General features: G+C 45.3%; 1 protein-coding gene across 4 annotated transcripts in view; it reads left to right on the top strand.

Annotated features, from left to right (window-relative positions):
* MON1A (MON1 vesicular trafficking associated A) overlaps nt 1-26,651 on the top strand; it is a 214,200-nt gene that overhangs the window by 59,365 nt on the left and 128,184 nt on the right. The window contains exon 1 of one of the 4 annotated variants that reach the window (XM_078661248.1): nt 20,789-21,050. The exons of the other annotated variants lie outside the window; for them this stretch is intronic. The gene's annotated coding sequence lies outside the window, so the exon portion shown is untranslated. Of the gene's footprint in view, nt 1-20,788; nt 21,051-26,651 lie in introns of those variants that run through there. 4 annotated transcript variants of the gene reach the window in all.

The raw sequence follows: 26,651 nt of genomic DNA on the forward strand, positions 1-26,651 counted from the left end.
GCAACCGCGGGTTGGTGGTGGTGGTGGGGGGGGGTGGAGTCATGACAGAGAAGGGGCGCCAAGCTAAAAAACACGAACAGAGCATAAAGCATGCCACTGAATTGTTAGTTAGAGGTTAGTGATGGGCACGGCAGGCTCGATGGTAGCACCCAGCAGAAAAGTGGGCGCTGTGTTGATTACAAAAAATACAGCACAAGCCTGCTGAAGCGGCCAGCATGTTACACGGCATTTCTTCCCCGCAACCTCTTAAGAGGTGCTGTGAAATACAGGCAGCGGGAAGGAGAAATGGAGAATGTGGGTGGAAAACAAGGAGAAAATATTAGCTATTGAGGAAAGCACCATAAGGGAGAATTAGAGGAGGAAGGAAAAGGGGGGAAATGAAAATTTCAAAGTGAGCAGGAAGAGGAAAGATAAGAGAAGAGTGCAGGAAGCAAGAAAACAAGAGAAACCATCGAAGAACACAAAAAGGAACAGGGAAGGGGGGAAAGAGGGCAGAAGTTAAGGAGCCAAAGAGGACGTTGGGGGGGGGGAGGGGGAAGCCTGTGGGAGGCTAATGCCTTTGATGTGAGACCAGGGGGGAGTAGAGATGCGAGTCACGGCCTGCGGCCGTGAAGTGTGAACTAGTGGGCAGTGAGGCAGGAGCAAATGGTAAGGGGAGCCTTTGAAGAGCAAGGCAGGGGGATAGAAGCGCGGTCACGAGCATGTGCACTTCTACAAATCCGGGTCGTAAAAAGTCAGTTTTGTGGATGGGTGGCATTAGGTCTCTCTGCGAGACCTAAAAAGGGCTGGTCAAAACTATTGATTCATGCTAAACCCATGACAAGTAACGTAGTCCACAGTCCACAAATAAAGGCACGCTTGGTTTGCCCCTCGTCCCCCCCCTCCCCCCAAGTCATGGGACAAGCCTAGGCATTTGTGTACACACAAGATTATAAGAGGCTAAGGCCAAACTAAAAAATCTGCATACCAAATACATGTAGTTGAGTTCTTATGGCTGTGGAATATGACTGCATACCATGCAGGGCACACGCTTCAAGAGTTCAAATGTGTCCTTTGCATGTACCGCTGTACTTGCAGCTTTGAAGATAGTTTCTAAATCAAATAGAACCAAATACTTATTGCATGTGTGTCATGGTAATAGTAAATTATGTGAAAGATTCTAAACATCATACTCTACTGATTGCAGAAAGACATCAATGAAATAAACACAGGTACAAGTTGTCCCCAGAATATCAGTAATCAAGGCAGTCAAATTAAACGAATAGTCTACAAAACGAGCACTTCCTGCAAATGGGTTTACGCCAGTCCCTTCAGCAGTTGAGACTTAGCAGTGGATGTGGAGGTTGCTGTGGAGTGACAGTGGTAGAACAAGGCGAAGATAAACCTCAGATGGAGGCACTTCATCCTATAAACAATTGCACGTTACCTAGGCCCTCATGCCAGTGTCCCACGTGTGGATGGAAAGACATTCCAATTGATGTGCAGTAGCTTGCCAACAACCTTCCTCTTAATATCAAGTATATCATTTCACAAAAGTATATAAACCACAACCAATTGCATCACAATTCCTTTAGCCTGGTCCTTTGAGCCAGTAGATTCTACCCTTCTGAATCTATTCTTTGTGTCTTGTGTTTCATGCGACTTAGCTCTGGTTTACTATTGTCTGCCTTTTCTATTCTGCTCAGTACTGAAAGATAAAGAGCCAGACCTTTGCTGAACATGTGCTGTTTAGTAACGTTCCGTGAGAATGTCCTAATTCAGCATTGCTGATCCAAAGACTTAAAATGAGGCTGGTGTAAAAATTACCAATCATAAAGTTTGTAATAACTTGTTATTTTTTTTCCACTGCAGGAACACTTGGCAATATTATTGCAGGAATTTTGGGAATGTTTCTTACCTTTGTAAATCCCCAGTTTGTTGCTTTTTAACCTCTGGTATTTGTACCTCTGTTGTGGTACGAGCCTTTCTGCCATCTGTCACCCACTGAATGCTCTGTTAAAACTGAATTACGTAAACTATAGTGCCTAGTTCTTAGCACAAGGCAAAGAGCCCGTAGTCACATGCAATCATCCCTTCTACCTAACATAGGCTTTTGTTATCCATATTTCTCCACACTGTTGCTAGAGAAATCTGAAATGTGGTGCCCTCTGAGGGGATAGGAGTTTAATTAATGTTCTCCTTATTGTGTTACATTTGAGTCTTTTCCAATGAGGGGATTGTGCCAATAAAGTAAAATTGTTTTATGTTCTTTCCTCATGCAATTTCTATTTATTACATTCTTTTTTATTGGTATTTACAGGTTACATGTAACAGATATAACAGACCTTTTTGGATGTTATTCGATAGATGCTGGAACTATTTATTACATTCTAAACCACTGTGAGACTCCCAACTTGAAAAGTTAAATTGGGTCCTTTCCTCTCAAAACCTGTAAACATCACATGTTGGGTACCACAAGGGTCATGCTTATATTCAATGTTTTTTAGTGCCTATATTGCACTTTTACTCTAATTTTAGATACCATCAAGATGTGTACACACAATGCACAGTCCTGTGTATAGTTTGAGGATGATTCTTAGAACCTTCCTGACTTATTTCATTGCTTACTCTTAACGGAGCACTGAAGATTGATAGTTCATAATTTTAACTCTGTCACACCAGTTATAGTCTGCTTTAACTGCTATATTTTATCTTTTGTTATTTTATCTAACACTCGCTGAATATTGTATAGGGTTTCCATTTTGCAGTTGGTAACATATCTCTTTGCCATGCATCTCGCATTTTGTCTTTATTAACTGTTGTCTACTTCTTTCCTTGAGGAGTTGGTTGTAGGTGATTGCTCTCCACAGAGGGTTGCTTTGCCTGAGGTGGACACCCATTAACTAATAAGGGTTGCAGTATGCTCAGATTCCCAGCCGCCTAGCCCTCCTTTAGGCTTAATAGCTCTATCCGGGTGCCATCTTGGGGCAGGAGGATATTTCCGCGCTGAAACCTCTGTAGCTGGTCACCGATTGGGGATTATAAAAATAGGAGCTCTGCCTAAGGCACCTCTGCTTAGGCCCGAGTGGGACTGGGACCGGACACTGTGCGGTTACCACTAACCCTGGGCGAAGCACTACGCTACGCTCGTGTAGTTTGCGAAGTTTGCGCAACTTCGCACTACGCGAGCTGCACGTAGCACAGTGCGAACACGCGTAGTGCAGTGTAGCGGTCATTTTTTGCTTGTTCGCGGTCCTCAGCGTCATGTTCGCGACCGCGAGCAAGCAAAATGACATCTCGGCGAGACTCTCAACGCGGGAAGGTCAGGTTTCTCATTGCGAGTGGTCGTGCATGCTCGCGACCGCTCGCAATGAGAAACTATTAGTTCGCGTTGAGAAAGCTGCCCTCGAGTAAAAATCAACTCAAGCGGCAGAAAACTACAGCTCGCACTGTGCAAGATGCCGTTTTCAATGATTGCTCAGTGCCGGATGCTTGTTTGCACTGTGCAATCATTGAAAATGCATCTTGAATGGTGTGAACATGCTACGACGCAGCTCGTGTAGTGCTACGTGAAGTTCGCGTAGTGCGAAGTGCACTTCGCGTAGCTTCCCGTAGCGCTACTTCGCGAACTACGCCCACCCTTAGTTACCACCCAGGATCTTGCTCTACCCATCAAACTTCCCTATTGTTTATATTGCCAGTCAGCTCACACAGATTATAACGTGGTCCCTCTCACTGGATGTGGAAATTGAAAGTACTCTTACATGCTATAATATTTTCAATAGTCATCTGTGCAATTCTGGATCAGGAGCCGGAGACTCAGATTATGCACCTACTTTTTTTTTTATTGTTCAGCAGCCGCAACACATCAACATTATAAGACGGTACAAAGGACTCCTTATCCCGTGAGTCCTTCAGTAAATAACAACAATCTCATTTGCACTCGGAGGGTGCATATAAATTGTCCTCAAGAAAATCACTTCCTCTTTCTTCGTTACTCGCCATCCAGATAAGTACTATTCTTGGGAACTAATTTATAAGGTTTTGGGGGATAAATGTGCGGTTTGTTAGGTAAAGTGGCTCTTCTGTCTTGCATGGATGTACGTTGTTACAACGCATGCTTTAACTACGCATGCCTTTACAACGCAGGTTTTTCAACGCAAGTCGTTACAACGACTTGCGTTGGTGGGTGCTGGATAGTGAATAGTTTAATTTACTATTCCAACTTCAGTTCCCGTGGATAGTAGGGAAGGTGTTGGATAGTAAATTAAACTATTACCTATCCTAGAGCGCCCCCCCAGCGCAATTCGTTGTAATGACTTGCGTTGAAAAACCTGCATTGTAAAGGCACTGCGTGGTAAAAGTTGCGTCGTAAAGGATGTTTTCCGTCTTGCATGGTGTATCCAAGTTCCCTGTTGACTCCTTTTGTTTTCAGGGTGTGCTCGACAGACGCTCAGAGGATGACCACATCTTTGATGATCCCGATCCTAGCATAGGCCCGACACATTGCGTGCGAATGGGATTGGTTGGGCAGAGCTCTGCAATTGAACTGCAGAGGTGGATCTGGCAGCTGTAGGTGCAGTGGCATGCACCCACAGACAGGATTACTCAACCAGCAGCCGGCTCCATCGCATATTGAGGGTTTCTACTTCCACTAGAGCAGAGTTCAAAATGTGGCCGCCTCGGAGAGAGCGGGTTATTCAACCTTGATTTTGTGAATTATCAGAACTCTGCAACGTCCTTAGGGGGAAGCGGAGACAAGCAATATATCGCCCAGATTCTCTGCCTTAAAAGAAAAACAATTAAGTTGCAAAATAATCAGGGTGGCAGTACAATGACAAACATGGTATGATGGCTTTTTGGGAGTACAATCTGTGCCCTAGGAGGAAAGCTAACCTGAAGTACATGGCAGGTGCTAAAAGGGAGGAGGTACTTCAGGAGAGTGAGGACCAGGTGTTCCTTCATATGGAGAGGAATTTGTCAATCTTATTGATGCATAACATAACATATCTTCAGAACATGTCCTCATCCACGCTGGGGCCACTGGGAAGAGAGATCTTCGCACCAGCTTCTTTCTGTGTGTGGCTGTAACTGTCCTTTGGGGTAAGGAATGTGGCGCCTTCGGCCCGTTGAACCTCGTGGAGCTCAGAAAGCTTATAGTAAAGCTGTGGTAAAAAGAAACAAACTCTTCCCCCCCCCCCCTCATACTCCTTTGAGTGGCTCTGACTGTCTTTTATGAAACTGACTGCTTATGCCATGAGGGCAATCGCCCTGTGGATTCCCCGAGAGGTGATAAACCTTCTCACCATTTTTTGGGTGACCTCCAGGATGGGGAGGTGTCATAGGGTCCCTTACCAAAATGAAAACACGGGCAACGAGCCAGATCCCAGCAGACCATGGCAACTAAATTGAGGTCCCAAACAACCCAAAGTGGACAATAAGCCTAAAGAGGGTGGTGCCAGAATCAGAGCTCCTTTGGGCATGCTGGAACCAAATGATATTAATCACCTGAGGTCCACGGAATGGACCCTGCCATCTAAGGCAGCTCAGTGCTTAGGTATGAATATCAGTTGTAACACAAGCATTTAAAAAACACACACACACACACATTCTCTCTACATCACTGATGACATCTCAAAACACATCACTGATAACATCACCCAGTGAGTGTATTTTCTAAGAGTTTATGATTGTTAAACATATACACTAAGCTACTATAAAAGCTAAATTAGTACACATGGTGAACTATTAATGAGTGATACTACTTCTAACATATATTAAGTGAGTGGTTGTGTGAATCTATGTGTGAGTGGGTGCATGAGCCTCTGAATCAGTGACAGAATGTGTTCATAAGTCTCTGAGTAGATCTGTGAGTGGGTGCATGAGCATTTGACTGGGTGAGTGAGTGGGTGCATGACTGAGTGGGTCTGTGAGTGAGTGCATGAATGTCTGAGGGGGTCTGTGACTGGTGGCGTGAGTATCTCAGTGTGTCTCTACGTGGGTGCACAAGTGTCTGAGTGGGTCCATGAAAGGGTGCATGAGCTCCTGAGTGGATCTGTGAGTGAGTACATGAGTCTTTGAGTGGGTCTGTGAGTGGGGGTGTGAGTCTATGCGTGGGTCAATGAGTAGGTGCATGAGTGTCTGAGTGGGTCTGTGAGGGGGTGTGTAAGCCTCTGAGTGGTTGTGTGACTGGGTGCGTGAATGTCTAAGTGGGTTTGTTAGTGGGTGCATGAACCTCTGAGTGGGTGAGAGAGTGTGTCTCTGAGTGGGCGCATGAGTCTCTGAGTGGGTCTGTTAGTGGGTGCATGAGTCTGACTTAGTCACTGAGAGGGTGCATAAGAATATGAGTGGATCTGTGAGTGGGTGCATGCGTGTCTGCGTGGGTCTGTGAGTCGGTGGATGAGTCTCTGGGTGGGTCTGTGAGTGGGTGCAGAAGCCTCTGAGTGAGTGAGTGGGTGCATAAGTGTCTGAGTTAGTCTATGAGGGGATGCATGAGCATTTGACTGGAGGAGTGAGTGGGTGCATGACTTCTGAGTGTGTTTGTGAGTAGGTACGTGAATGTCTGAGTGGTTCTGTGACTGGGTACATAAGTGTCTGTGTGGGTCTTTGAGTGATGCATGAGTCTTTGGGTGGGTCTGTGAGTGGGTTTGGTGAGTCTCAGAGAGGTCTGAAAGTGGTTGTAGGAGACTGAGGGTGGTTGTATAAACATATATGATATTTGTAAATTCGTTGTATAGCATGGTAGAGTGTCGAGTTATAGTTAGTGTTGTCAGGTTAGCGAGGTGAAAGTGTGTAGAGAGGGCCGCTACTTATAATACTTTGAAGGCGGTGGATAAAATTGTAAATGAAAATTATAACTATAACTTTAGAATTTTTAAAGTTTGTGTAGTTTAAACTGGGTTTGTATAGGGAAAATACGTTTTCTTAACTAAAACTAAGCTTTAACCTTTGTTTTTTTCATTGAATATATTCAACAGTAGTAAAGTTAGAAATTGGAGGTGGGTCTCGTACAGTAGAGTGGAATGCTGTGTCGCACAGAAATGTGTTGTATAGTGAAATAGATGGTTGTACATTGAAGTGTAGGGCATAGAGTGGAGTATAGAGTTGGACAGTGGAGTGTAAAGGGATAGAGTGGAATAGAATGTTGTAGGGTGCCATGAAGTACGATAGACTTTTATAGAGTGGAGTTATATACAGTGGAGTGCTTAGTAGTGCAGTGTTGGAAATTGTCGTAGAGTGTTGTATAATAGAGTGTACGAGCATAGAGTCAAGTGCAAATTTGGACAGTGCAGTTTAGAGTGGAGTAGAGAGGCATAGAATGCAGTAGTGGAGGTATATAGAGTGGAGAAGAGTACACTGGAGTGCCATAGAGTGGAGTAGTGTACAGTGGGGTGAAATAAAGTGGAATAACGTAGAGTGGAGTAGCGTAGACTGGAGTGTCAAAGGCCTTTTCTATATCTACAGAAAACACTGCTGCGTCCTAGTGATCATAATAGTTGGCCTCCAACAGGGCCGGACTGGGAATCAAAACCGGCCCTGGCAAAGTGCTCGGCCGCCCCCGCCCCCCCTCCCCCCGGGGGGGGGGGGGGGGTCGGGGTGCCGCCGAGCTCTTCGCCAGGGCCAGTTTTCGGCCGAGTTTGTTACAGGGCCAATTTTGCAGCTATGGTGCAAAAACGGCCCCCTGGGGCCCAAAACCGGCCCCCACCCGTGTGGCGCACCGGGGGATTGCCCGCTGCCCGCTAGAGCCAGTCCGGCACTGGCCTCCAACAATGCCAAGAGGCTTCTGATGTTGAGCACTGTGTTCCGGCTGCGAATATATCCCTCCTGATCAGGGTGTATCAATTTGGTCACGAGGGGGAGGAATCTAGTTACTAAGATTCTGCTCAAGATCTTGTAAATGATATTTAACATCGAGAAAGGCCTGTAATCTGTGCGATTATACGCAGGTTTTCCTGGCTTTAACAGTGGTACTATCAGAGCCTGCCTGGTGTTATCAGGTAGGTATCTGGAGTCACTGACTGCGCAGTAAAGAGCTACCAGCTTGAGGGTCAACTCTTCAGCGTAGGCTGTGTAAAACTTGGTCGGAAACTCGTCTGTCCCCAATGTCCTTCCATGTGCAATACTTTTAATTGCCACCTTTATCTCCTGTTGGAGTGATGTCCCCACCTAGCTCCTCCTCTTCCTCTTCCGTGAGGTGTGGGAGGGGCAACACCATCAGGAAACCTCGTATTGCTTCTCCATCGTGCAGCCTGGTACTCTTGTACAATTCCGAGTAATACTGAAAAAAGAGGGTATTGATCTCTTAGCTATATACGCGGGTCCCCCCTTCTTCCTCTATTTCAACTATAGTTGACTCACACTTCCTTGGATTAGCTAACCAGGCTAGCAAGGATCCGGTATGGTCCCATTCAGCATGGGTTTGCAATATGTATTGTCTAAAATCAAACCACCTGATCCGTTCGACCTGGGCTGCTACTTTTTCCTTAGCATCTAAGAGGGCTTGTTGCAAGTCTGGCTACCCAGGCCTGCAGGTCTCCACTTTACACAAGTCTCTCTCTGCTTGCAGCACCTTCCCCAGTAAGGTGTCTTTGACCCCCATTGACTCTGCTTTGCATTGGCCCCGCATCACCGGTGTAAAGAGAAGGCTGTGCCATTATTATCCACAAAATACTGACCAATGTTACCTCTTATTACCTCCAGAAACACCTGATCCTCCAATAATTCCGGTTTCAACCTCCATGTTGGAATGCATGGTCTAGTTTGTGCCCATTGCAGATGCAGAAGCATAGGATTGTGATCTGAAATTGTGCGGGCCAAGTACTCTGTGGAATAAACCAAGCTATGCACATCAGGAGTGCAGAGAAATTTGTCCAGACGAATGTGGAGCTCGTGTAAACTCGAAAAAAGGAGTAATCCCAAGATTGTGGGAGGGTCTGCCTCCAAGAGTCAATTAGTCCCCACCTAGCTTGCCAGCCTGCAAAAGTGTGGCCTACTCTGAAGCCCTGGGAGTCTATCAATGGTGGGTGAGATTGATCTGTCTGGGGGTCTGCTACACAGTTAAAACCCCTCCGATTATGGTTGGGTGGACCAGGGGCCCAACAAAGTCATCAGGAAAGCGCCCTGGTCTACACTGGGCTCTAGAAAAAACAAGGGGGGACCCTTAAGGTGGCTTTGGACCAAGGGTGCGTGATCAATTGTAAAAAGAACAATGGTCCAGAGCAATTTCAAAAATAAGGTAAAATGATAGACAGACCATAGTAGGCTGCTATTAGTTTGTCCATGTCCAGCCGGACGTGGAGTTTATTGATATTCAATGATCAAGAGATTTATAACATTTCAATTTAAGAAACAGTGTTTCAAAAGTAACGGGCACAATCCTGTGCTTAACTCAGGACAGAAAGTAAAGTGAGAGATAGTTGGTAGAGAAGAGAGGAGATTTTTCAGGCAAAGAAGAGTAGAGCAAACTGGTGCCCTTTTTAAATCAATGTTGCAAGTGTATACCAGAGTAGTGCATACAGAAATTAATGCAGAAATAATCACACTGTATGGCTACTTAAAAAGGTCGAAATTTCGATCCCGCGCTCTAAATTACATAGGGATCATCATCAGGACTTTATGAAATTGCTATGCCTGGTTTAAACAATGATGCGCCTGTGTGGGAAAGGAACAGGGAAAAAGAGAGAACGATTTACAATTAGTTATTTACTGGAGAGTTTAGGGAGGAGAGACATCAGTGTGCGTCCAAAACCAATTACTTTACATTATATTCGGAATCGCAGTGAGTTTGGATACTTAAAACAAGATAAATGGCATTGGGACTGGAATTGTGAATAAGGGTTATTTCCAGAGGCTTAAAGCATCAGATGGGTGATCGTGATAACTAGAGGGATGGACAGGGCGACAAAACAATTACTTTATATTATATTCGGAATCGCAGTGAGTTTGGATACTTAAAAACAAGATAGATGGCATTGGGACTGGAATTGTGAATAAGGGTTATATCCAGAGGATTAAGGCAACCGATGGGTGATCGTGATAATTAGAGGAGTGGACAGGGCGACATGCAGGTGATCGCAACAGAGTGAGGGGTTGAACAGTTACCTCCGGGCTGTGCGGTCGGCTCGTAAATGACGCCGAGCGTAATGGTAGTGCAGTCTGTGCCGCGCAAACTTAATGTTTCGGTTGCTTCCCTTCCGAAATTAGGATGGGGCCGGTATGGATAATTGGAAGACCGGCCCGAGTGGCGCGGTGTTTCTGTTGAAATTAGAAAACATTAGAAAGTGATAGAACGTGCGCTGGTGAAAACTGATCGGGGGGAGAAAGAGGTTACCTTAAAGATTTGGATAATTCATTTCCCGAATAAAATGGAACCGGGATGGAAGTGGCAGCCCGGGTGCCGCGGTGTTTCTGTTGGAAAGCCACAGCATGAGAATTAGGTACGGCGAGGTGATAGGTCATGCGCGGGGTAGGAAATAATAATAAAACATACCAGGGGATGTTCACGGTTGTGTCCAGTGAACACTGCAAGGGCACAATGGTCCTGTGGTAGGGTAAGCGGTCCTTCAATAATTAGATCCGCTGTATGGTGTAATGAGGAAGGGTTACATTTGGGAGTAAACAAACAGTGGCGCTACGGAGGGATGCCACTGGGCAGGGCAGCAGACTCACCAGAATGGCGGAGCGATGTCCATGTGTGTTGTGCACGCTGGCACGTCAGTCCACTGGGCTAAAGCTACGGGAGCCATGACAGATAGATCGGCCCGTGTCCGAAATTATAACATTCGAGAAATTAGTACTAAAAGATCTACATGACTTGGAAAATAAAAAGCGATTTATTCCTTATAATATCACACGCCAAGAAAAGGAAGCTATAGGCACATTGAAAAACAATCCCTCTCTGATAATCAAAAGCGCGGACAAGGGTGGCGGTATTGTCCTCCAAAACCTGGACTCCTATAAAGCCGAAATCATGAGGCAACTCAATAACACAGATCATTACCAAAGATTGCCCAGGAATCCAACCAAGGACATTCAGGAAACCATACTCAAACTCACTGCAGATGCCTGCAATTAAGGTTTTCTGAGTAAGAAAGAATTTAACTTCCTTAATGTAAAGACTCCACGACTGCCTGTCATTTACACCCTTGCGAAAGTTCACAAAAATCTCACTAACCCCCCCGACAGACCCATCGTGTCTGCGTGCGGCTCAATACTAGAGCCTCTGGGATCGTATGTTGATTTCTTTATCAAAGATTTCGTGCCCCTCACTGCATGCTATATAAGGGACAGCATGGCAATGATTAATCTAATTGAACATCTTCCCTTTGATCCCTCACAAGACACCCTGTGCACCATGGATGTAGAGTCGCTCTACACAAACATCCCCCGTCAGCGGCTCTCTTAGTCATACAAAAAACCCTTGACTCCCGCCCACGCCCACATAGGGTACCTTCACTGTTCATCTTACAACTACTAGAAGTTTGCCTCTCCAAGAATTTCTTCATCTTTGATAATGTTTATTATCAACAGATTAAGGGCACGTCCATGGGGGCTATTTTTGCCCCCAACCTAGCTATTCTTTTCATGGACGCTCTGGAGACTGGCACAATCCTCACAGATGGCAACCCATTCTGCAAAGGGATCAGGTTATGGCGTCGCTACATCGATGATATTTTTGTTATCTGGAATCTCGATATAGCCATGCTACACCAATTCTTACACTGGCTCAATAGCAACTGTGCTGACCTAAAATTCACCCTGACCCATGACAAGGCCCAAATTGACTTCCTAGATCCCACAGTTTATCATGAGGAAGGCGAACTCCTAACAAGGCTCTACAGAAAGCCCACAGAACGCAATACGCTTCTTAGCTACCAGAGCAATCACCCTAGGGCCCTCAAAGACTCCCTCCCATACTCCCAATTCTTGCGGATCAGACGTAATTGCTCATCCAAAACAGACTACTTTAAGGAAGCGAGCGCCTTGGCAAACAAATTGAGAAATCGTGGGTACCCGCGAAGATTGGTCAAAACAGCTACCAAACGGGCGTGGTACTGCCCGCGCGAGGTACTGCTGACACCAAAAACTCGCGAGAAAAGTGACAGAATTGAATGCGTTACCACGTTCTCCCCAGTGTCACACAAAATTCGAAAATCCATTCTGAAACACTGGCCCGCAATTAATGCTGGCAGCATCAACCTGGAAAGACCACTTTTCGCTTTCCGTAAAAGCAAAAATCTAAGAGACCATTTGGTCAGGGCTGCACTCCCTGCCCCACCTTTGCAATCTACAATCGAATCCAACTGGGGTCTTCCTCCTATAATTGGGCATGTAAAATGTGGTGCATGCAATGTATGTCAATTCACTATGGAAGGCCGAGAGTTTACTCACAAAGGATGTACTGTTTCTATGAAATTCCTCACTAATTGTAACAGCAACAATGTTATATATGCAATATTGTGCCCATGCCCCAAAATGTACGTTGGTCAGACAACCCAAAAGGCCAAGACTCGCATTTGCCAACATAGGAGTCGCATCAGGTGCAGAACTCCAAATGCGCCACTGGTTGAACATTTTTCGGAAGCAAACCACAATGAAGATGATATCAGACGGACAATTCTGAAGCTGATCAAACTACCGCAAAGAGGTGGCAACTTAACCCAGATGCTAAATCGAGAGGAATTGAAAAGTATAATCCAATTTGATACCATAAGGACTGGGCTCAACAAAAGCGAGGATTGGACGACCCTGGTATAAACACAAACCTTGTCTCATTGAATCTACTCCTGAGGCAAAAGGACCATGCCCCTCGTTTAAAAATTAAATCTTGTGTAATCTGCCATGTTACTTATAATTGTGTTAATGGTATACTGGAATAATGTCACAACATCACTGCATGACACTACCCTTGCACTAAGCAGCACTTTCCCCAATGTCATCTTCACCACTTCAAAATGGCCGCCGCTTTGGACCGATGCTTGCACTTGCATTTACGGGTTCATTGCCCCGCCCGACCTGGTCACGTGTTCTCGACACGGGCCGATCTATCTGTCATGGCTCCCGTAGCTTTAGCCCAGTGGACTGACGTGCCAGCGTGCACAACACACATGGACATCGCTCCGCCATTCTGGTGAGTCTGCTGCCCTGCCCAGTGGCATCCCTCCGTAGCGCCACTGTTTGTTTACTCCCAAATGTAACCCTTCCTCATTACCCCATACAGCGGATCTAATTATTGAAGGACCGCTTACCCTACCACAGGACCATTGTGCCCTTGCAGTGTTCACTGGACACAACCGTGAACATCCCCTGGTATGTTTTATTATTATTTCCTACCCCGCGCATGACCTATCACCTCGCCGTACCTAATTCTCATGCTGTGGCTTTCCAACAGAAACACCCCAGCACCCGGGCTGCCACTTCCATCCCGGTTCCATTTTATTCGGGAAATGAATTATCCAAATCTTTAAGGTAACCTCCTTCTCCCCCGATCAGTTTTCACCAGCGCACGTTCTATCACTTTCTAATGTTTTCTAATTTCAACAGAAACACCGCGCCACTCGGGCCGGTCTTCCAATTATCCATACCGGCCCCATCCTAATTTCGGAAGGGAAGCAACCGAAACATTAAGTTTGCGCTGCACGGACTGCACTACCATTACGCTCGGCGTCATTTACGAGCCGACCGCACAGCCCGGAGGTAACTGTTCAACCCCTCACTCTGTTGCGATCACCTGCATGTCGCCCTGTCCACTCCTCTAATTATCACGATCACCCATCGGTTGCCTTAATCCTCTGGATATAACCCTTATTCACAATTCCAGTCCCAATGCCATCTATCTTGTTTTTAAGTATCCAAACTCACTGCGATTCCGAATATAATGTAAAGTAATTGTTTTGTCGCCCTGTCCACCCCTCTAGTTATCACGATCACCCATCTGATGCTTTAAGCCTTTGGAAATAACCCTTATTCACAATTCCAGTCCCAATGCCATTTATCTTGTTTTAAGTATCCAAACTCACTGCGATTCCGAATATAATGTAAAGTAATTGTTTTTGGACGCACACTGATGTCTCTCCTCCCTAAACTCTCCAGTAAATAACTAATTGTAAATCGTTCTCTCTTTTTCCCTGTTCCTTTCCCACACAGGCGCATCATTGTTTAAACCAGGCATAGCAATTTCATAAAGTCCTGATGATGATCCCTATGTAATTTAGAGCGCGGGATCGAAACGTCGACCTTTTTAAGTAGCCATACAGTGTGATTATTTCTGCATTAATTTCTGTATGCACTACTCTGGTATACACTTGCAACATTGATTTAAAAAGTGCACCAGTTTGCTCTACTCTTCTTTGCCTGAAAAATCTCCTCTCTTCTCTACCAACTATCTCTCACTTTACTTTCTGTCCTGAGTTAAGCACAGGATTGTGCCCGTTACTTTTGAAACACTGTTTCTTAAATTGAAATGTTATAAATCTCTTGATCATTGAATATCAATAAACTCCACGTCCGGCTGGACATGGACAAACTAATAGCAGCCTACTATGGTCTGTCTATCATTTTACCTTATTTTTGAAATTGCTCTGGACCATTGTTCTTTTTACAACTGGTCTACACTGGGTGCATATATGTTCACTATCACTACGTCCTGGCCCTCTAGGCGGCCTGTCACCACAACATATCTGCCCCCAGGGTCGATTAAGTCACCTTTTTTGTTGGAATGGATCCCCAGCTCATATTCACACTAGTGTGCCCCTGGCGTAGGCCGAGTAAGTTGTGTAATATGCCTGGCCTCTCCATCGGCGCTGCAGCGCCAACCCTTCCCTGGCCGTTTGGTGTGTCTCCTGCAGGAGTGCTATTTGATGTTATGTTTCATATAGGTACCCTAATATAGGCCCGGGTAACATTGTACCCCTTCACTTACATTACCTCCCCTACACTACACTGTAAATGAGTCTTTTAGGATTGAACCTTTACCTAGTTCTTGTCCTGGGTGCAGAAGGAGGGTTTCTCCTGAACAATAGAGTCCTATACTTCCATCAATAGACTCACACACTATGAATGAATATTCATAAGGGTTCTTAGAAACCACGCTGGGGCTACACCACCTTCCTTCCCATATCTATGTACACGGTTCATCCCATACGTCATCCTCAAACCCAACAATGGCTAATACAAGCAACAAGGGACAATGGAGCCAAAGATACTTTCTGCATAAATATAGCACCTCTTGCTAGTGTTAGTTAGAGGGAACAGAGACTTCCAGGCCAACACACTGACCAGAGACGCTGAGGCTCCTGCATGCAGACGCTCCAGCTGACAGTGGTCTGAACATCCCTCGCAGGGTGTCCAAATCGGGACCAAGAAAGGCTTCTACATTCTCACACTTCAGTTAATAGGGTTCGACTAAATCCTAGAGGGATTATTGGCTTTTACACCTACTCAAATGCTAGGTACACTTAGGTACATCTAGATAGGCCTTGTAGGAGTACGCACCTTTTTATCATGCATTTTATATTCATGTATTTATTCATACTTATCGCAAGATGGTAGAACTGTACTATCCTTTTATATTCATAGTACTGCTAATGATATATCTCTGCTACTGTCTAATGGTTGTTGCAGCTTATATATTTTACACAAGAATAACAACTGTTCAATAAACCCTTATTGAAATGCCCATACTGTTTATTCTGTGTATCTCTGAGATAAACTAAATGAGCACGAGTGACTGAGCGAAAAGTAGTACATTGTTTCCATGATCTTGAGGGATCAGGGTTGTCATGTTCTGAGGTTGCCAGAAACGAATCTCTCCCCGATAAGAGAAGACACTAGTGGCACTGTGAGCTAGCTTAAATGTAAATAGGGTAACATTTCTCGTGGGGGTGTACGGAACCAGTCTGCCACTAATCCCACATTTTATGTTATCCAAATGCGCAGGTCCTGCATGGGTACTATAGGTACTACACGACAGTGAATGCCCCTTCTGTTCAAATAGGAAAAACTTTATAGTGCTTGGACATTGTAGGCATACCTTGTATGGCTCAGGAGAGGAATGTATAAGTCATGGAGCCGCCACCTAGCTTGTATGTCAGTCGCTGCACAGCGTGCTCCTCCAGCCTTCATCTATCTTCTGGCACCCAGTGCCCCAGTGTGCTTCGTGGGAGAATGCTGTAGAATGTCGCAACTCATGGGTTCCCAAAATCTCAAGAAATAACAATCACCCCACTTCCCACTCCCCAGGACAAACTGGCCTAAAACCCCATCCAAATGATCATTCAGATTACAACAACTCGAGGAAGTACCCATGCTTCTCACTATCAGGGGGGTGAAGCCATAAAGGTGCTCTACCACCAGGTCCTCCCCCCAGTGATGTGTATATTTGCATAATTCCCTGATCGAAAGGTAGTAAATCTACTGGGACTGCTCCCTCCACTAGTAAGGATCATAGTTCCACAAAATAGGTTACCAACATGTCCACTGTTTCAGAAGATTTCATCCACTGCTCCTGGGGTCACCTTAGGCAGTTCAAGACTCGATCCCCCAGAAAAGGTGGAGCTGTGTCAGAGTCTGAGTCTCGTTTGACCCCCATAGCCCTTGGGTGACAGGGGTCCTGTCCCGCTGCTGCTCAGTGATGCTGCCATTTCTTTCTGCCTTTCTCGTTGTGCTTTGGCTTGTGATGGTTCAGAAAAGGGGGTGGTGATGAACAGAGTGCCTGAATTAAGCAGACCACTCTTACCCAGTCCAAAGATCAGGGCTTGATCCATCACCGTTTTTTAGCTCACTGCACCATCCCAGCTCAGAACTTGGCTATATGCAAATTAGTCTGTTCCTGTCCCAGTGCATGATGGGAACAGGGCAAACCAAACTACCAAGCCAATTCTTATACTGGGAAGGAAACAAGCTTCCGGGGACCGGTTTCTGCCATTTCAGGCGTCGTCGGCCCGGCTTACTTGAATCCTGATGGTGCAATGAGCAAGGGACTCACATCTGAGTATACCCTTCCACGCTTATGGTGGACAAAAATGATTCAGAAAAGGGGGTGGTGATGAACAGAGTGCCTGAATTAAGCAGACCACTCTTACCCAGTCCAAAGATCAGGGCTTGATCCATCACCGTTTTGGCTTGTGATGGGGCAGCGGAAGTGCGAGCCTTGGTCCTGCATTTCGATTGGGCCCTACGTGAATGCCTGTTCCGGGGATCCCAGATGAGACCGGGTTGAGGCTTCTGGTCGATCCAGCTCCAAATCTCTTGCAGGGTCTGGAAAAATCTGGTTGATTTCCACACAATGTCCAGGCTACTACCTCTCTTGTTCTGTCAAAACTCGATTATGCAAATAGCCTCTACCACAGATCATGTTTAATAAGTATGAAAATACTACAATGGATTCAGAACTTTGTTGCCAGACTACTCTTACATATAAAGCCAAAAGCCCACATCTCCCCTGCCTTGAAAGCCCTACATTGGTTACGGGTTGCCAGAAGATCCACATTCAAACTGCTTTGTATCACCAACAAAGTGATACATGGAACAGGACCGCAAGGTGGGGCTTGGGGGGCGGTACGCCCCGGGAGGCACGAGTTTTGAGGCAGCAGCATCCCCCCTGCTCTTATCTGCGGGTGTCCCGGCGGCTGCCGTGGAACTTGCCAGCAGCCCCACCATCTACCTTCCCACCAGCACACAATCTCGCACAATGGATCACCAACTGCGCCGATGACCTCGCCCCTCTGAAGAAACCCCCAGGCAAGACTAGCAACAGAAAAACCGCATGGTTCACAGACGCCCTCGAAATCATGCCGAACCCTCGAAAAAGCCTGGCACCACAAACGGACTTCAGAAAACATGACAGCCCTCAAAAGCGCCACCCGTGAATACCACCAGATGATCCGCCCCACCAAAAAGGACATCGTTCAAAGAGCGTCTGGACAACAACGCCTACAACAGCAAGGAACTCTTCAGCATCGTCAAAGAGCTCTCCAACCACAGCGCCAGCAACAACGACATCACACTGTCGCAAGACCTCTGCAACTCCCTCGCCACATTCTTCCACCGCAAGATCGCAGATATACACGACAGCTTCGGACCCCAGACTCCGCCTCAGCCACCAAACCAACGACCCCAACCACCAGCCTCAACGCATGGACCCCCATCAGCACTGAAGACACCACCCGCGTCATGAACACCATCCACTCCGGCTCCCCGTCCGACCCATGCCCTCACCATATCTTCAACAAAGCCGACACCATCAGCGGACCCCACCTCCGGAACGTCATTAACAGCTCCCTCACGTCAGCCATCTTCCCGGGAAGCTGGAAACACGCAGAAATCAACGCCATTCTGAAGAAACCAACAGCGGACCCCAAAGACCTCAGGAACTTCCGCCCCATCTCTCTTCTCCCCTTCCCGGCTAAAGTCATCGAGAAGACCGTCAACAAACAGCTGACTGCATTCCTCGAAGAAAACAACTCGCTTGACCCATTACAGTCCGGATTTCGAGCCAACCACAGCACCGAGACCGCCCTCATCGCAGCCACCGATGACATCAGGACCCTGATGGACAACGGAGAGACAGCCATACTCATCCTCCTGGACCTCTCTGCAGCCTTTGACACTGTCTGCCACCGCACCCTAATAACCCGCCTCTACAACACTGGGATACAAGGAAAAGCCCTGGACTGGATCACATCGTTCCTCTCCGACAGAACCCAGAGAGTCCGCCTCCCTCTCTTCCGCTCCGAGGCCACCAAAATCATCTGTGGCGTACCCCAGGGCTCCTCACTCAGCCCAACTCTCTTCAATATCTACATGAGCCCCCTCGCCAACATCGCACGCAAACACAACATCAACATCATCTCCTACGCCGACGACACCCAACTGATACTCTCCCTCACCAAAGACCCTCTCACCGCCAAAGCCAACTTCCAGGACGGAATGAAAGATGTCACAGAATGGATGAAGCACAGCCGTCTGAAGCTCAACTCGGACAAGACGGAGGTCCTCATCTTCGGACAATCCCCATCCGCCTGGGACGACTCCTGGTGGCCCACTACGCTTGGCACCGCACCGACACCCACACACCACGCACGAAACCTGGGATTCATCCTGGACTCCTCCCTCACGATGACCAAGCAAGTCAACGCAGTCTCATCCTCATGCTTCAACACCCTGCGCATGCTCCGAAAGATCTTCCGGTGGATCCCCACCGAAACCAGAAAGACGGTCACCCAGGCCCTCGTCACCAGCCGACTGGACTACGGAAACGCCCTGTATGCAGGAACCACAGCCAAACTTCAGAAACGCCTTCAACGCATACAGAACGCCGCCGCATGACTCGTCCTCGACATCCCTCGCCACAGCCACATATCCGCCCACCTGAGGAACCTGCACTGGCTCCCCGTCAGCAAGAGGATCACGTTCAGGCTCCTCACCCACGCACACAAAGCGCTCCACAACATGGGCCCCGAATACCTCAACAGCCGCCTCTCGTTCTACACTCCCACCCGTGAGCTCCGCTCCACCAGCCTCGCCCTCACCAGCGTCCCACGGATTGGCAGAACCACCACCGGAGGAAGATCGTTCTCCTACCTAGCAGCCAAGACATGGAACTCCCTCCCCGCACACCTACGACTGACCCAGGACCATCTCACCTTCAGGAAACACCTCAAGACCTGGTTATTTGAACAATAGCAGGCACACCCCCCCCCCTTCAGTACCTTGAGACCCTCACGGGAGAGTAGCGCGCTTTACAAGTGTATTGATTGATTGATTGATTGATTGATTTGATTGATTGATTAAAAAAAATAAAGTATCGGTCGACTGTGAGACTCTGCATTTCATGATTTATTATGGGTTCCTGGAGAAATTGTTTTCCCAATTCCGCAGTGATTCAAACTAAGCTATATTTTGAATAATTTGTTTACATGAACGCACACCAATTTCAATCTGTTCTGCAGTGACATTGGAAACAATATTTATAAATATAAATTGTGCATTTCCAAATCAGCAGCGTTTGTAAAATGAAACAATTTATGCATGTGCCAGGCTGCCAGTATTTCTTGACTCTTTCAGAAAGGAATTTAGAACGTTGTGGCTCAAGACAAAAACACTGCTGAGGAGCAGAAGACTTGACTGACAGTATTACTGTAAATCGAGAGAGTATTTGGCGCTTTTGCTTGGAAACAACATAACTGATTAGTATTATATTGGCGTTTACTTTACAGCGCTTATTATCCCTGAAGAGACGTTGAGGCACTTTGTGGCGAATAGTACTCTGAACCTAGTCTTAGTGGTTAATTCAGTGATTATCAGTGCTTTAAATGGTCAGATAATGTTCGGTACTGAGTGCCTGCACTTCTTCAATTTGAAAGGGAGAGTACCTGCACTTCTCAGCGATGCTGCAATATAGTTAATGGGAGAGTACCAGTACTTCTGAGGAGCAAACTGGCATTCTAAAGAGTGAGTACCTGCACCTCAATATAAAGCACTAGCGATTATTGATTTTAGTCATGTGTTCTCAAATCACTCCATGTGTTTAAAAAGTTTCTAGTAGTGGTACTAGACAATTAGGGAAGTGAAGTGAAGTGAGCAAGTTCCCATGAAATATGCACACGCAGCGACTACAGCCTGTCGGTTTCAATTCTGGGTTAAATCTGTACAATAAGGCCAGCAGGCGGCTATGTCTCGTGTTAATAGTTCTTTCCCAAAGTACTCGCAAAAAAATGGGCAGGGACGTTGCATAATGCGATCACAGAAAAACTACAATCCCCATAATGCAGTTTTGCCAAGGCGCTGACATTTGAGATGAGAGCTACCTAAAGGGTGCTTTCCTTGCTGGAAGCAGGCGGGGAGAGCGAGCCTGCATAAGAGATTAGGTGGGAAGGAAGACCTCTGAGAGGAGGGACTGCTTCCTGACACTGCGCCGCCGGTTCCTGTGGGCTTCGTCGACCCCCTCCAGCCCCACCGCCCGGTGCCAGGCGCTGCCGCAGCAGTGCTCAGGCGGCGCGCGCTGCGCCCGAGACCCTCGCCCCCGAGTACCCCCAAACTCCAGAAGGTCCCTCCAGGAAGCGGAGGGGAAGGTCAGTGGCGGGGAGCTCCTTCCTGCATTTGACAGCCGGTGTGGGAGGGGCCACAGAGGAGGGAGGGGAGGGGAGGGGAGGGGAGGGGGCAGGGGGCAGGGCGATATCACTTCTTCCTCATGGGCAGAGAAGGATGGTGTGTGTGTTTGTCGATGGAGGGGCGTGCAGAATAAACATCCCGTGCCCCTGAATTTGCAGATGCGGATACACGGTTGTTTGCAGGCAGAGAGCACTGCCCTAAGGGCACTGATACTGTGACAGGATGCGGGGGGAGGCACTGATGCCCTGTGCACGGGGAACCGGATACCCTGGCTCTCAGGGGCGGGTCCACTGACAGCGATACTGCGGGCAACATCCCTGCTTTACGAAACTGCTGGTTATTAAGACTAAGGGTTCTAATACTTGTAGGCGAGATGGCGATTCCCTCCGTAAGGGGTACTGACAGACATCCTAGGTTTTGAAACTCTTGTGTAGTGCGTTTTTATTGATACCCAAGAGTATTTGATTTTTATTTTACCCTGTGACGGGACTCCAGGATTTTGATACTCTGGGCGAGTTACTTGATTTGCTTCCAGGAGATACTAATGCCTTGGTTTCTTATGCTCTGGATCAGGTATTGATAACTCGTCCGGGGGTATTGACACATTGGGTTCTGATTCTCGGGTTGGGTACTGATCAGCTTTAAATGTAGCACTGGCACCAGGGATTCTGGTCTCTGGGTGAGATATTGCTATGCTGAGGAGGTGGTATTGACACATTTGGTTCTGATACTCTGGGTTCAGAGTATTGCTACTCTGACCGTATGAGTTCTGATACTCTGGATGAGAGCATTGCTACGACTCACCGCATGGGTTCTGATACTCTGGATGAGTGTTGATGGCATGCTGACAGCACGGGCTCAGATTTTCTGGGTGGAAGTTGCTAACTTTTAGAGAGGGTACTGGCCCTTGATTCTGACTCGGTGCAGTTTTCATACCTTTATAAGAATTGACACCCTGTGTAATAATGCTCTAGATGTAGTTTTGATAATCTGTCTGCGTGGCACTGGCACCCAAAGCTCTGATCTTCTGTGAAAGGAACTTTGATGACACCCAGTTTATTACACTGGGGTACTGCATTGCATTCAATTCTTTATTCGGATTTATATACAAATCCATAAAAGAACAACAATTAAAAGATCATAATTTCATAATTTAAAACATTCGTTAAAAATATAAAATGCACTTCACTTGTCTAAAAACATTCTTATTTACACATTCAAGAACTAATCAGAAGATATAGGTTGGCAAAGCGACAAATCGGAAGGAATCCACTCACATGTCCATCTCTCTTTTATAACATTTCTACAGAAATGTCCAAGGATCCCATTTGATTTCAATTTGTATCTTTTGGTTGTAAAAAAAGAAGTGGAAAGTTCTCAAAGATCATCATAGGTTTCCTCAAAACATAAATCATCCAAGTAGGTTAAGGAATATGCTCTACGAAGGGCCTTTTTGATATAATCAAGAATGACACAACATTTCTGTATGTTTGAGAGTTTTTTTAAAAAAAGCTAATTGCCATCTCCTGATGGATAATACCTTGAGATAGAAAGAGGGGGCACAATCTCCATGACCTAATATCATTATAAAATCTGCAAAACAGTAAAACATGCGTAGTTATCTGTCTTGCCTGTCCATTACATGGGCACCTAGGTAAATACTGGTGCCATGCAAGGACTTGGGGAAAACCACTAAATGATGGATCAACTCGAGGCGGAGTCTCGTGAACAAGAATCTGTCATAGGTGTTCTTCACCTCGATCAAATAATCCTGTATCCCCTCTTGATTTATATCCACATAGTATCTAGCCGCTGGGGTACTGCATTGCACTCTCTTCAAATCTTTATTCGACATAAGCCATGAAAGTCATAAAAACACCATATATAAAATATTGACATAAATATTCAAAAAAATACAGTACACCAATCATTACAGAAAAAAAAACTCAATTTCATAGGCAAGAGGAACAATATAATGATATCATAGGTATAGCGCTTCAGATTGTTTCCTCATTACAAGTGCCTTTCTAACAGAGTTTATCACGTGGCAGCTATCTTTTGTGTCAAATTGCCGCAAGAACACCTGTTCTTCCTGATACTGTCTCAAGTTTTACCTGCGCAAGACAGGAACCAGGAAGGAAGACTGATGGGCTGAATATATGCCTTGACTGGAGAAGATCTGGAGGCATTGGAAGACTTGGAATCTTTAAGAACAGAGACTAGCGACAATGTAAGATCAAACACAGACAATGTACAAAGAACGGTACAATTGGGAATAGAACAAGTTAAGGACAACAGTCATTTTAAACTATCGTCTCAGTTTCTGCCCCAATTACCTATGGACGCTATTGATACTTTTTCGAAGGCAGTCAATAAAGAACCTTTCATGTTGCAGATGAAAGTTAAGAAAAGGAAGTACAATGTAACTAAAAATCAACAAAAGGCATTGATGGACTTACAAAATGATGAGACAATCATTTGTAAACCCTCGGAGAAAGGGGGGAATGTTGTTCTCCAAACGAGAGAACAATACTGCATCGAAGCTGAAAGACAACTCTCTGATGTAACTTGCTACAAGAAAATAACAAAAGAGATCTATCAAGAAAGCATTGTTAGATATCATGAATGAATAAAAATTTGGCATGATAAAACAATGCTGGATATGGAGGAATATCTTGTTCTCAGATGCCTAAACCCTATTGTTCCAACTTTTTACCATATCCCCAAGATTCATAAGAACTGTACACAACCCACGGGTAGACCCATAGTCTCGTCACAGGGTGGTCTAACGGAACACTTGTCAATTTTTATTGATCACTTTTTGTTTAAATCTGTGATTGAGTTACCATCATATATCAAAGATTCTAAAGATTTCCTCTGTCATATGGAAGCCATGCAATGGGATCCAGAATATAAATTGATTGTTCTTGACATTACAAGTTTATACACCTGCATCAACCATGATCATGGGTTGGAAGCTGTAGAGTATTTTGTATTGGAAAAAACAATGAAATTTACAGAACATAACGATGTTATTACAATTTACTGAGTTCTGTCTTACGAACAATATTTTTATGTTCGGAGAACAATACTACAGACAGGTATCTGGAACAGCGATGGGCACCTGCTTCGCTCCCAGCTTCCCGAACTTGTTCATAGGCTGGTGGAAGAAGCAGGTGTCCAGGTCGCCACAAAATGATAAGTGGATGAATAATTTAATACCGTGGCATCGCTACATTGATGATTTGTGCATAGTATGGAAAGGGACGGAAGAACTTGCTATGCAATTCATCAATCATCTCAATAGCAATGACATCAATCTTCACTTTAGTGGCGAGGTCTGCTCTGAATCTGTAAATCTCCTGGATCTCAAGGTTAGCATTATCGAGGGGAAGCCAAGGATGTTGTTGTATCGCAAACCGAGGGCTGGCAACTCGATATTGCACGCCAAGAGTAGTCATCCCCCAAGACTGATAAAGAGTATCCCCTATGGGGAGTTTTTGAGGTTAAAAAGGAACAGCACTGAGGATGAGTATTACAGAATAGCAGTGGAAGCCAGTTATGACAGACTTTTAATGAGAGGTTATGATGAAAATCTGTTGGAATCCACATTAAAAAAGGTTGAAGGTATTCCAAGGAAAGATCTTTTGAAGGATAAAGAAAAATGTGACAAGAATATGAACATATCACAGTTCAGAAGGATAACAACTTTTTCGGAGAATGCAAATGATCTACGGATCATATTGAAGAAGAACTGGCATATCCTTAGAACAGATAGTGTGGTAGATGTGCCCAAATCACCCCAAATAACGTTAAAAAAGCCAGATCACTATGAGACTGCCTAGTACATAGCCACCTAGAGGCAGAGTCCAAACCCACAGGGACCCTGAAAGATCGAAGGGGATTTTATCCCTGTGGGAAATGTAAGGCCTGTACCTTTAGTAAAAGAACACTTGCTTACAATATACCAGGCCTAGAAAAGCAGAAGAATATAACTAACTTCTTAACATTTAACACTACTTACGTAGTGTACTGTTTAGTTTGCCCACGTGGGCTACAGTACATTGGAAGCACGATTCATCAGGTTACGGTACGCATCCTAGAGCACATGCGTGCAATAACCAAAAAAGATGTAACATACCCTGTGGCAAGGCATTTCTCAGAGAAACATCATAGCAATAGGGACCTATTACAGAATCTTTACATTGATTTTGTGCCACCGAATGTAAGAGGGGGTGATAGAGTGATGCGACTAAGCAGACTGGAATCTAGGTATATTATAGACCTACAGACAAAAATCCGAAATGAGATGAATAGTGGCGAAGAGCTGACAGTGCGCTTGGGGGATCGTAGATAATTGTGAGGGGTATGACAATATGTAATGTTAACTGTAAGAGTTTTTCAATTGTTTCTTAAACTTTGTTCCTGTGATGAGAAGTTTTATCTTGGACCGATAACTGTTATTTTTATATGACATCATTTGCCGATATACGGCTTTATGAACTGGTATATTACGAGGTGTTTTTGATCGTATCTTAAAGCCAATACATGGCGTGATATAGTAGTACGATGGAGATGTCTGATTAAGCTTAATATTTATGTTGACGGTACAAAGCTAGAAACACCGCTGGCAATGTATAAATAATGCATTAATAACTGTTGAGATGAATCACTGTGACGACAAATACGCAATACACAATTGATTCGTATTTACGAATGTTTGTTACAATGTTAAAGTACTAAGATATATGTATCAAGATGGCGCTGATTGTGTTGATAACAAACAAACAAAGGCTTAGGTTTGTTTTTACTGACTATGTCGCGAACCTTGTCATGTGATACACTGCTTGAGGCGCGCGATTCAAACATTAGATTAAGGAGGATGCCGAAACGCGTCATGTTTGCTCCCTAAACAAAACATTGACGGATTTTGTGAAGAAACCCCAGAGAGTGCTTCTTTCTTGTGCACAAACAGGAGAGCTGACCGGCTATATATATATATATATATATATATATATATATATATTTTTTTTTTTTTTCACTGAAAAAAACATCGGTTTCAGGCAGGTTATAGTTAGGAATTATCATTTAAAAAACCTTAGAAATTAATTGAAAAAAGCATAGGTTTCAGGGGTGTTCTAGTTAGCTGGACATTTCACTCATACAAAACCATTGAAATTCCTCCGTTATAGTTAGTTGTACTAACTGTAACTGTCGCACCCGCAATCCACTGGTGATGATGTCATATATTACATCATGCATGACATGGTCAGTGACATCACTAACTAAGAACTAACATGTGACATTACTAACATATCTAACTAAGAACATTTTCCTATTTGGTGAGGAGGTATATCGCCAAAACAATGGGACAGCCATGGGATTTTCCTTTAGTCCCAATTATGCCTGTTTAGCAATGAGATACTGGGAAAAGGAGATGGCATGGAATGCAGGAAATGACCAAATGACAGACAAAATCGTCAGTTGGATACGCTTTATTGACGATTTACTCATCATTTGGGATGGGTCAGCTCTGGAATTCCAAGAATATTTTAACATCA

The sequence above is a fragment of the Lissotriton helveticus genome, chromosome 9, assembly GCF_964261635.1.
Source record: "Lissotriton helveticus chromosome 9, aLisHel1.1, whole genome shotgun sequence".
In the NCBI taxonomy this organism is placed as follows: Eukaryota; Metazoa; Chordata; class Amphibia; order Caudata; family Salamandridae; genus Lissotriton; species Lissotriton helveticus.